This window comes from Nicotiana sylvestris, chromosome 12, assembly GCF_000393655.2.
Source record: "Nicotiana sylvestris chromosome 12, ASM39365v2, whole genome shotgun sequence".
NCBI classification, from domain to species: Eukaryota; Viridiplantae; Streptophyta; class Magnoliopsida; order Solanales; family Solanaceae; genus Nicotiana; species Nicotiana sylvestris.
Window position 1 is genome coordinate 24,192,286 of NC_091068.1, and position 12,340 is coordinate 24,204,625.

The 12,340-nt window shown below is 40.7% G+C and overlaps 1 long non-coding RNA gene across 1 annotated transcript; it reads left to right on the forward strand.

Annotated features, from left to right (window-relative positions):
• The first annotated feature begins 438 nt into the window (after positions 1 to 438).
• LOC138884184 (uncharacterized) lies at positions 439 to 12,340 on the forward strand. Its single transcript, XR_011404351.1, has 2 exons — positions 439 to 693; positions 11,621 to 12,340. It is a non-coding gene; the product is annotated as an uncharacterized lncRNA (long non-coding RNA).

Here is a 12,340-nt window from a genome sequence, read left to right on the forward strand (position 1 = left end):
CCGTCCATTCAATTGCTTCAATCAATGTTTCAGATAAAAGTTGCACAGCTATGGTGGCTGAGTTTGGTGACGTCGTTTTGCTCCGTCCCCATCAGGTAAAAGTTGCACAACTATGGTGAAGAAGAAACTAAGGAAAATAGAAGAAAAAGTAGAAATTAATAAATTTATTCGCGCCTTTGACGTGTAACAATTCCATTGGTCATTTGCTGACTGGATGGACACGTCTATGAATGTGTAATACACGCACGTAGGGTCAAGGGTCAAATGTGTTTATTAGTTAAGAGTTTCACGAGTTTGAGTGTTCAAATGAGAAAGTACAAAGTTTGTGTATCGGCTTTCAAGAGCCTTACAAATTTAAGTGACCAGTAAATCATTACGCCTGTTATATATAGTGCACAAGATGATACGACAGATAAAAGGGAATTAAATAGGCGTTTGGACATGCATTTCAAATAAAAGAGTTCAAAATTCAAAACCTCATCAGAGAGCAGCCAATATAGCTTCCATTCACTTTCCCAATTCCCCCGTTAATCAAACAGCTCGAACCCTAGAGAGCAAATGAATAGAAAACGGAAAGGAAAAGGTAAAGGTAAAAAGGAGAAGGCGTCAATGGTGAAAAAGCCAAGGTCAACTACTTGATATCTATTTGGAGTACTTTGCCACTGATCTGTTGATTAGATACATAGCAAATAGGTAATTTCTGGGTTTTCTTACTTTGGGCTTCCACTATCTTGTGTGCCTTAATTTGTCTTAAAAAATCAATTTCAGTAACTTAAAAGAATTAGAATACAGACCCCATAAATTTCAAACCATGGCTACGCCTCGAGCTGTTGTTTGTCTTTTTTCTTTGTTTAGATTTTTGTTTTTTCCCCCTAACAAAAGCTGCTCTGTTCTATGCATGATATTGAAGGGTGTAAAAGCCCCCCATAAGTAGGCGGACTCAGGATTTGAAAGTGGCGGGACACCGCTATGGAATAAAAATTTGAGCAAATGGTGGCTCAACTGGAGTGGGGTTAATATACATTAACTGTCAGTATAATTTTACTGGCTGCAATATGAGCAATTGCAAAAGATAACTGACCATATTTTGTGAATTATTATTCCATGCTATATAAAATTATCTCTTTTAAGTTACGCAATAGAAAATTTCATATCTATCAATGTATAAAAGTTAAACATAGTAATTTTAAAGCGAAAGGCTTAAATAAGCAACAAGGTCCTTGGGGCTAGAAGCAAAAAGTGAGTAGTGAGGTGCACACTTCTTCTTTAAAGTAAAGTGCATGAAAACTAACAAATACGATACATATACAAGTTTAGTACTATAGTAATCAAATTTCAATTAAAATACAACAAATTTCGACATCCCATATGCAATAATGTTGATATTACTCCAAATCCTCGAAGTTAAGATTTGAAGAATCAACCTATTTCTCATTGAGATCACTTTGCGTGTCATTGTTTGAAGCGCACAGCTTCATCCATGAAGCGATGACCCCTCATTTTGCGTCGCTCCTTGCTTTAAGCAGCTAAGCGATGGCTTTAATAACCCTGGTTATACTCAAAGGAAGAAAAGTTGGAAGGACTTCCTAATTATTCCATCCATCCTGTTTTAGAATACATGATAACCGGCTGGACATAAGTTTTTTTTACAAGGTAAAATTTGTTTCATAAACAAACAGTACCAAGTTGGTAATGCATCAGTACAAAAAAATTGGAATTAGACCCCTTACAACTGGAGGGAATGTAAGAATTCCAGCATAACATCAGTGTCAAAATCACAGAAAAGGCATTACACCAAGTCTGCAAGTCATAAGATACTGAATACATCTGTTTCTTACAAATTAAAAGAATAGTTTCCTCCTACCCCCAAAGCACCTATAGTTTCTTTAAGCCATTCGGTCGACATAATACAAAGGGGAATGCTCATCCAAGTCTTCTTTTGCCTCACTTGTTGTGACATCCTAGGTGAATCCCACGTCGACAAAACACGGGAGAGATGTTGGGTATATAAGTAAATAAGCGTCAGACACTAGTGACGCGTTTTAAAGCCGTGTGGGACTAGGCCCAAAGCGGACAGTATCATTGGTGGACTAAGTTAGTACACTTGCTGACCCTTCCGACTCTAAAAGGCTTACTTCACATTAGCAGGCATGACGCTGCCCGTACACGACATCTGTTGACTACTACGTTGTACAAATCAGGAAAGGCATCAGCTAAAGTAGTTTCCCCATACCATTTATCTGACCAAACTTAAAATCTACTACTACACCAATTTTTAGCTAGATCACCCCATAGACTATCAATAAACTTCAAAAAAGCAGTGCAATCTGAAGAGGCTATTTGAGTGTGCATACATAATATTGTAGCCCATATTTATACTTCACAGCCTCCTTCCAGTATTCCTCTCTACCGTTATTCCACCTCCATAACCATTTAAGCAAAAAACTTCTGTTGTTAAGTCTCAGGTTTCTGACCCCCCAAACCTCCATCCTCCTTGCATAGCAAAACTTTATGGATACAACAACAACAACAACAACAACCCAGTGAAATCTCACTAGTGGAGTCTGGGGAGGGTAGTGTGTACGCAGACCTTACCCCTGCCCCGAAGGAATAGAGAGGTTGTTTCCGAAAGACCCTCGACTCAAGAGGACAAAAAGGCAAAAGGAGACAAAATCAGTAACACCACAGAAATAATAAGAAAAATAGGTAAAATAGGGAAAATATGTAAAATAGGAACATATAATCCAGAAGAAAGATACAAAGCAGAAGTGAAATAGTATCCTTACCAAACTAATCCCACAAAGTTATGACATAAGGCAAGACTCAACTACCTCCTAACCTACAACCTTAATATTCGACCTCCACATGTTCCTATCAAGTGCCATGTCCTCGGTAATCTGAAGCCTCGCCATATCCTGCCTGATCACCTCCCCCCAATACTTCTTAGGCCGCCCTCTACCTCTTCTCATGCCCTCTACAACTAGCCGTTCGCACCTCCTTATCGGAGCATCTGGGCTTCTCCTCAGAACATGCCCGAACCATTTGAGTCTCGCTTCCCGCATCTTGTCATCAATGGGAGCCACACACACCTTCTCCCGAATATTATCATTCCTAATCTTATCCATCCTAGTATGCCCGCACATCCACCTCAACATTCTCATTTCTGCTACCTTCATCTTCTGGATATGCGACTTCTTAACAGGCCAACACTCAGCCCCATACATCATAGCCGGTCTAACCACCGCTTTATAGAACTTACCTTTGAGTATCAGTGGCACTCTCTTGTCGCACAATACTCCAGATGCTAACGTCCACTTTATCTATCCTACCCCAATGCGGTGTGTGACATCCTCGTCGATCTCCCCTCCCCCTGGATAACCGACCAAGGTACTTGAAGCTGCCTCTACTCAGGATGACCTGTGATTCAAGCCTCACATCCACGCCCATTTCCCCCTGCTCAGCGCTAAACTTACACTCTAGGTATTCCGTCTTCGTCCTGCTAAGCTTAAAACCCTTAGATTCCAGAGCCTGTCTCCAAACCTCCAGCCTCTCGTTAACACCGACTCGCGATTCATCAATCAGAACTATGTCATCGGCGAATAGCATGCACCATGGCACATTCCCTTGAATGTTGTGTGTTAACGCGTCCATCACCAGGGCGAATAAGAACGGACCAAGCGCAGAACCTTAATCGCCATAATATAGGGGACCGACACGCCTTTTGCCTCCAAGCTTCTCCAGAGAACTTCTCTAGGAACCTTGTCATACACTTTCTCCAGGTCAACAAACACCATGTGCAGGTCTTTCTTCCTATCTCTTTACTGTTCCACCAACCTCCTAACAAGGTGTATAACTTCAGTAGTAGAAGAACCCGGCATGAACCCAAACTGGTTGTCGGAAACAGAGACCGTCATCCTCAACCTCGCTTCAACCACCCTCTCCCAGACTTTCATAGTATGACTCAGTAATTTGATACCCCTATAGTTGTTACAACTCTGGATATCACCCTTGTTCTTATACAATGGGACCACCGTGCTCCACCTCTACTCATCCGGCATTCTCTTCGAGTGAAAAATAACATTCAACAACCTAGTCAGCCACTCCAAACCCGCTTTTCCCACACACTTCCAAAATTCTACTGGAATTTCGTCAGGCCCGGTTGTTCTGCCCCTACACATCTTACTCATAGCTCCCACGACCTCCTCGACCTTGATGCGCCTGCAGTACCCAGGGTTACTGTGACTCTCGGAATGCTCCAAATCACCTAGCACAATACCCTGATCCCCTACTTCATTAAGAAATTTTTGAAAGTAGGTCTGCCATCTCCTCTTTATCTGGGAATCTTCCAGCAATACTCTACCGTCGTCGTCCTTGATGCATCTCACCTGGTCTAAAACTCGAGCTTTCCTCTCTCTCAGCTTGGCCAGCCTAAATAACTTCTTCTCCCCGCCTTTTTCCCCTAGTTCGTCATACATACGATCATAAGCAGCAGTCTTAGCCTCCGTGACCGCCAGCTTCGCTTCCTTCCTAGCTACCTTATGGATATATGTTTTAATTTTGGACCATCTTTTTGTGAATGAATGTTGCTCAAATATTGATTTATAACCAGGTAAGAGGCGGTGATGCCATTTTAAAAATCTAGTCATAATTCACTTTATAATCAATGTGGAGAATAAATGGTTATCATATAGAATAAAAGAGAAAGGACCCGTCATGAATTTCTTTAATGATCTTATTCAGAAAAAAGCATAACAGAGCTGGTATCCCGTCTTTTGAGCTATTACATGTGTAGTTGACTATACAGCAGAAAGAAGTCCAGGCTCTTTCTTTTGAATGTTAATGTTCCTCCACAAATAAGCTTACTGCGCATGGATTATGCGTTTCTGGGAGCTTTTGATGTCCAGTTGCTGAGTATATCTTTCTTCTAGCATACCCTGGAAACTATGAATCCATATTTTTCTGTCATGCATGGCTTGTGCAATCTCTTGTACAATGTCTTGTGTGGAACAATGCTCATGATACAATCGTCTTTTAGTTATAAAGAACTATTAACTCTGAGTTGCTTCAGCAGAGCCAAGAGTCTGAACAATCTCATGAAGTTATGAATTTAAATATTAAGAGCAAAACGCGTGGGACCTTTAGTGGTAAAAATGAAAGAGATTAGTGAGCTAGCAGCCAAGAGATTATCCTTTAAGTTTTCATCTTTCAGTTTGCACTATAAAGAGAGGGACGATGTTTGTTAGGCCTCTATATTATCTTTCTGAATTAGTTATTGTGGCAGTTTTTGCTCTTTTTGTTTGTGTTACCTTAAATCCTGTTCTCTCGATTGTTGGAATAAGTGTTTCAATAAATTTGAAACAATGTTTATGATTAATTAATGTATTTGATCAAAAGGCTCTAGTTTTCAAAGTGAATGAATGTGAATTCATTCTCGATTTACTACATACGTTTTTTTTGTTTTAACAAATACATCTTGATCTCCCAAATTCATGAACATATTCATGATCTTTATTAAATAGAAACTTGTCTTTCAAGAGTCTTTAGCCTATAAATAGGGCTGATTTTCTTTGGAAAAATATAAGCAATTCACAAACTACTTTTTCCTTAAAATCTTTTAAGAGACATTGATCAAATGGTGAAATCATAGGTTCAAGAATAGAAGAGCAACATAATGCTACTTGTTGTGTGGCTTAGTTGAATCCCGAATACAGAGTTGTTATTTATTCTTCCGTTTGCTCATGGAAGAGACTCCAACTATCTTCAAAAAACGTTTTCTCTACGTGCCTTTAAGCCAAGCAAGTTTATTTTGTTTTTTTAATATTGTTGTAATCCTTGTTCTAACTGTTGGGCTAAAACGGCCTAAAGATACTCTTAACATGGTGTGATATTGTCCGCTTTGGGCTAAGCCCGCACGATTTTTCCCAAAAGGCCTCACACCATTAAGAGTATCCAACTCCTTTGAAAATGTTGGTTTATGTTTAGTCAACAATGGCATGCTGAAAATGTTGGTTTATGTTTAGTCAACAATGGCATGCCAATTGGAAGAGTTGGTGGAAAGAGTTGGTGTGGATGCTAGGAGGAAGCTTCCTCCTTTGATGTCACCCATGACATCAAGAGGAGGTAGTTTGATGTCACCAATGACATCAAGAGGAGGTCTTTACCTCTATAAATAGATGCACTCCTTCACTTGTAGAAATCATCCCAAAATAATACAATACATTGTAGTGAGTAGAGAGTTAAGAGAGAAATTCTCTTAAGTGTAATTGGGAAATCTCCCCTTCCTTTGTTAATATTAAAAGGACAATTGTTCTCTGGTGGACGTAGGATTATTTTGATCCGAACCACGTTAAATCTTGTGTTCTTTCTTTTACGTTTCCGCTAACAATTGGTATCAGAGCGACAGGATCCTTTAACGATCCAAGGAGAAAGAACAAGCAAATATGAGTTCCATGAAGTTTGAAATTGATAGATTCAATGGACGCAACAACTTCAATATCTGGAAGATCCAGATGATGGCGTTACTGCGGAGGGAAGGTTCAATCCATGCTATTGACGGAAAGTATCCTACGGATATATCAGCTCCCGACAAGGAGAAGATTGAAGGGGATGCATTGAGTGCAATCCAACTATCCCTTGCACCTAACGTGCTTTGTGAAGTGAGTACGGGTACCGAAGAGACGGCCAAACAGTTATGGGAAAAGCTAGAAGGGCTATACCAAGACCGATCAGTGACAACAAGGATGTTGTTACAACGGCGTCTTCACACATTTAAGATGGGGTCAGGTACTTCGTTACAAGATCATTTAGATGCGTTCAATAAACTTGTCATGGACTTACAGATTGCAGGAATTAAAAAGGAGGAGGAGACGCTTGCATGTGCTTTGCTATTTTCATTGACTTCAGGATATCGTGATATTGAGAATTCAATGATGTATAGCAAGGAGCCTATCAAGCTTGAGCAAGTGCGGCAGACACTTAACTCTAGTGATGTGCGGAGGCACATTGAAGGAGATAGAGATGACCAGGCAAGTGGGCTCTTTGTAAGAGGCCGGACTAGCCAACAGGGAAAGACCAAATCAAAGCACAGATCAAAGTCTCGTGTGAACAAGAAGAATACAGAGTGTTGGGGTTGTGGCAAGAAGGGGCACTTTGAACGAGATTGCCCAATGTCAAAGTCCAAGGAAAAGGCGAGTGCATCTACAGTTGAACAGGTACATAATTTTGATAATGATTATGTACTAACAACATCGTGTAATAATAATAGTAGTTATGAAAACAAATGGGTGTTAGACTCTGCTTGTACTCTGCATATGACGTTCCGAAAAGACTGGTTTAGCAGCTACGAGAAAAGTGGAGGAACCGTAGTAATGGGCAATAATGCAACTTGTGCAATAGTTGGCATTGGCTCAGTTCGGGTTCGCTGCCATGATGGAATCGTGAGGACTATTACACAAGTCCGTCATGTTCCTGATCTGAAGAAGAATTTGATCTCCTTGGGTACTCTGGATGAACAAGGCTACAGGTACATGAGCGAAGCAGGAACTATGAAGGTGACTAAAGGTTCTTTAGTCATGCTGAAAGGCAAGCTGGAGAACGGCCTTTACACATTGGCCGGAAGCACCATTGTTGGCTCTGCAAATGCATCTACAGTGCAGTTATCTAATGATGACAAGGCAAGACTATGGCACATGAGACTGGGTCATATGAGCGCACGTGGACTGGAGATGTTGAGCAATCGTAAACTTTTGGAAGGTGAGAAGATCAGCACGCTTGACTTCTGTGAGCACTGCGTTCTAGGGAAGCAGAAGAAGGTCAGCTTCAGCACTGGCAAACACAAGACAAGAGGAGTGCTAGACTACATCCATTCAGATTTATGGGGTCCTTCTAAACTTCCATCGAAGGGCGGAAAGAGGTATCTTCTCATTTTTATTGATGATTTCTCACGAAAGGTTTGGGTGTATTTTTTGAAGGCAAAAAGTGATGCTTTTGAAGCATTTAAAGAGTGGAAGATTTTGGTTGAAAATCAAATGGAGCGGAAAATCAAGTATCTTCGCACAGACAATGGCTTGGAGTTTTGCAATGAAGAGTTTAATGAATTCTGCAAGGTTCATGGGATCTCAAGACATAGGACTGTCAGGCATACCCCACAGCAGAATGGAGTTGCCGAGAGAATGAACAGAACTCTTCTTGAAAAGGCTCGTTGTATGCTCCTACAAGCCAAAATGTCCAAAGTATTTTGGGCTGAAGCAGTTCACACTGCTGCTCATATTGTCAATCGATCTCCAGCATCGACAATTGACTTTAAGACTCCGAATGAGGTATGGTCAGGTGAACCCTCTAACTATTCATACTTACGAGTATTTGGGTGTCCAGCTTATTATCACGTTAATGAAGGAAAGCTTGAACCAAGGGCTAAGAAGGCCATATTCGTAGGGTATGTGGATGGAGTAAAAGGGTACAAACTTTGGTGTTTGTCTTTACTCAAATTTATAGTTAGTAGAGATGTCACCTTCGATGAATCCTCTATACTTGATCCCCGTAAAGTTTCCGTGGAGTTTTCAGGAAACAAGAACAACGAGCAGGTGGAGCTTCCGGTGGAGCTTGCCAAGGAAAAGGATCAAGAGACTCAGGTTAAAGATGAGTCAGAAGATGTAGGCCTTGAAGAACTTGCTGTCAATGAACCATACACAATTGCGAAGGGGAGGGAGAAGAGGCAGACACGAGAACCGGAACGCCTTATAAATCAAGCAAACTTGATTGCATATGCGTTCGTAGCTGCACAAGAAGAGATTAAAGATCTGGAGCCCTCCTCGTATATTGAAGCAACTTCTTGCAAGGATGCCGCACAATGGCGGTTAGCCATGACTGAAGAGATGGAGTCTCTTCACAAGAATCAGACATGGGTCTTAGTGAAAAGACAAAAGGGGAAGAGGACAGTTGGATGCAAGTGGGTCTACCGAAAGAAAGAGGGAATTCCTGAAGTGGAAGATGCTAGGTTCAAGGCGAGATTGGTTGCAAAAGGTTTCAGCCAAAAGGAGGGAATTGACTACAATGAGATATTCTCTCCGGTCGAGAAGCATAGCTCAATTCGCGTGCTACTAGCATTGGTTGCACAATTTGACTTGGAGCTTCAACAGCTTGATGTCAAAACTGCTTTCTTACACGGTGATCTAGAAGAGACAATCTATATGGATCAACCTGAAGGTTTCCTAGCTGAGGGAAAAGAAGATCACGTATGCCAACTAAAGAAGTCTTTGTATGGTTTGAAGCAATCCCCTAGACAGTGGTACAAGAGGTTTGATGCATTCATGACTACACATGAATTCTCAAGGAGTGCATTTGATAGCTGTGTGTATCACAAGAAGATGTCTGGTAACTCAATGATTTATTTACTGTTGTATGTTGATGATATGCTTATTGCTGCTAACAACATTACAGAAAATGCTTTGAAGAAACTGTTGAGTAAGGAATTTGACATGAAGGATTTAGGAGCTGCAAAGAAAATCCTTGGTATGGAGATTTCAAGAGAAGACGATGTTGTACATCTTTCTCAGAAGAGGTATATTGAAAGGGTTCTCGAGAGATTCAATATGCAAACGTGCAAGCCTGTAAGTACACCATTAGCTCCTCATTTTAAACTTTCAGAGTCACAAATGCCTCAGTCCGAGGATGAGGTGGAGCATATGTCAAAGATTCCTTATGCCAGTGCAGTTGGTAGTATTATGTATGCTATGGTATGCACACGTCCAGATATTGCTCAATCTGTAAGTGTGGTAAGTAGATACATGTCCAACCCAGGAAAGAGGCATTGGGAAGCTGTCAAGTGGATATTGAGATATCTCAAAGGAGCTTCTGGTGTTGGTCTTACCTTTCGAAAAAGTGGTACAGGTATTTCAATTCTCGGTTATGTGGATTCTGACTATGCAGGAGATCTTGACAGAAGAAGGTCCACAACTGGATACATCTTTACCCTCGTTGGCAGTGCCGTCAGTTGGAAGTCGACTTTGCAGTCGATTGTCGCTTTGTCTACGACAGAAGCAGAATACATGGCAGCAGCGGAGGCGGTAAAGGAAGCTATCTGGTTGAAAAGTTTAGTAGCGGAATTGAGTTTGGTTCAGCTGGAATCAACTCTTAGATGTGATAGTCAGAGTGCTATTCATCTAATGAAAAATCAGAGATTTCATGAGCGCACTAAACACATTGATGTCAGATTTCATTTTATTCGAGATGTTATTGATGAGGGAACTATCAAGGTCGTGAAGGTTATCACAGACGATAATGCTGCAGACATGTTGACCAAGATAGTCCCGCTCGCTAAGTTTGCACACTGCAAGGACTTGGCGGGGGTGTGCATCAACTGATGCAACTCCGAAGAGAACAGTTGCTAGGTGGAGGTGGTATGTTCAACAATGGTTTGATTCTTCTTGTTTCTTACAACGGGGTTGCCCAGTAAGCTTAGAAGTTTTGGCCAGAGTTGTTCACACGCTCGAAACGCAAACCAAGGTGGAGATTGAAAATGTTGGTTTATGTTTAGTCAACAATGGCATGCCAATTGGAAGAGTTGGTGGAAAGAGTTGGTGTGGATGCTAGGAGGAAGCTTCCTCCTTTGATGTCACCCATGACATCAAGAGGAGGTAGTTTGATGTCACCAATGACATCAAGAGGAGGTCTTTACCTCTATAAATAGATGCACTCCTTCACTTGTAGAAATCATCCCAAAATAATACAATACATTGTAGTGAGTAGAGAGTTAAGAGAGAAATTCTCTTAAGTGTAATTGGGAAATCTCCCCTTCCTTTGTTAATATTAAAAGGACAATTGTTCTCTGATGGACGTAGGATTATTTTGATCCGAACCACGTTAAATCTTGTGTTCCTTTTTTTTTTCGTTTCCGCTAACATCCTTATAAGTAGCTTATTTTTTTTTCTTACTTTCCATGTGGGACTTTGTTCACACACTCCCAATTATCTCCCCCTTGAACTAAGTTCCACATGACCCATCACCATTTATGGGCTAATTTGGAGATTAACTGTGTGCCACCCACATAATCTTGAGTATTTATGGTCACCGAAGCCCAAAGGCTGTGTATGCTTCTTAAAGCTACGGGTAAAGGTCGTAAACCACGTAGCCGGACCCCCACGCCACACTCCGCAATCTCCATAGTCCTGCCAAATCATTGGCTCTAATACCAGTTGTTAGGTTAAAGCATCCCAAAGATACTCTTAATATGGTGTGATATTGTCCGCTTTGGGCCAAGCCCGCATGATTTTTCCCAAAAGGCCCCACACCATTAAGAGTATCCAACTCCTTATAAGTAACTTATTTTTCTTTTTTAACTTTTCATGTGGGACTTTGTTCACACACTCCCACCACTAACATCGATTTCCTTGTTCCACTCTCTCCCAAGAGAATAGTTAAGAAAATACTATATTTTTTTTTTTGGCTCTAACTGTCTGCAGAGATAACAAACTGAATTATCTTTTTTTTTTGGTTGATAAATTAAGGGAGCATATTTTTTTTATCCTATTGTATACTTGCAGTAATTTTCTGTATTAAAAGTTGTGTTTGGCAATCTTGCCTCAGTCTCTGACATTAATTCAATTTCTGCTTTTTTCACCAGATCAGGAAAGAAACTGAAAAAACTTACTATTGCATGTTGCTATGGTATGGTATGCGATGGCTTGGATAAAGCAATTCAAAAGCTCCCAATGTTAGAAGAGCTGAGCCTGACACACACTGATATCACCAGTGAGGGAATTGAAGCTCTTGGACGCTGTTGCCCACGGTTGAAGTCGTTTGAATTGAATAACTCATGTTATATGGGATCAGATATAAACTTAGTTAATGATTCTGATGAAGATGAATCAGATGAAGGAGATGTAAGAAATAATGATGCTCTGGCTATTGCTAAGAACCTGCCTACGTTGCAACACCTTCAGCTCATAGGGAACAATATGACAAATGAAGGCCTTCAAGCTATTCTTGATAGTTGTCCTAATCTGTTATCACTCGACCTGCGGCGGTGCTTTAATGTTAGCCTCAATGAAGTCTTGAGTAGTAGAATTTCTCAACAGATTAAAGATGTGAAGTACCCACATGACTCTCTGGCAGGTTTTAAATTTTCGTTTGAATCTTGGGGGGCTGCAGGTGATGGATATAACATGTCTTCTGATGATTACATGTATGATGATTATTACTATGGTTTTTGAAAAGATTTACTAGTGGTCGTGAATCTAGAATTAGCCTCATTTCTGAGATAATGAACAGTTACTCAGGTCTCTCCAAATTTTATCAAGTTTTTCATTATTGGCTGATTGGAATGCCTTGGGTGAAACTCAAA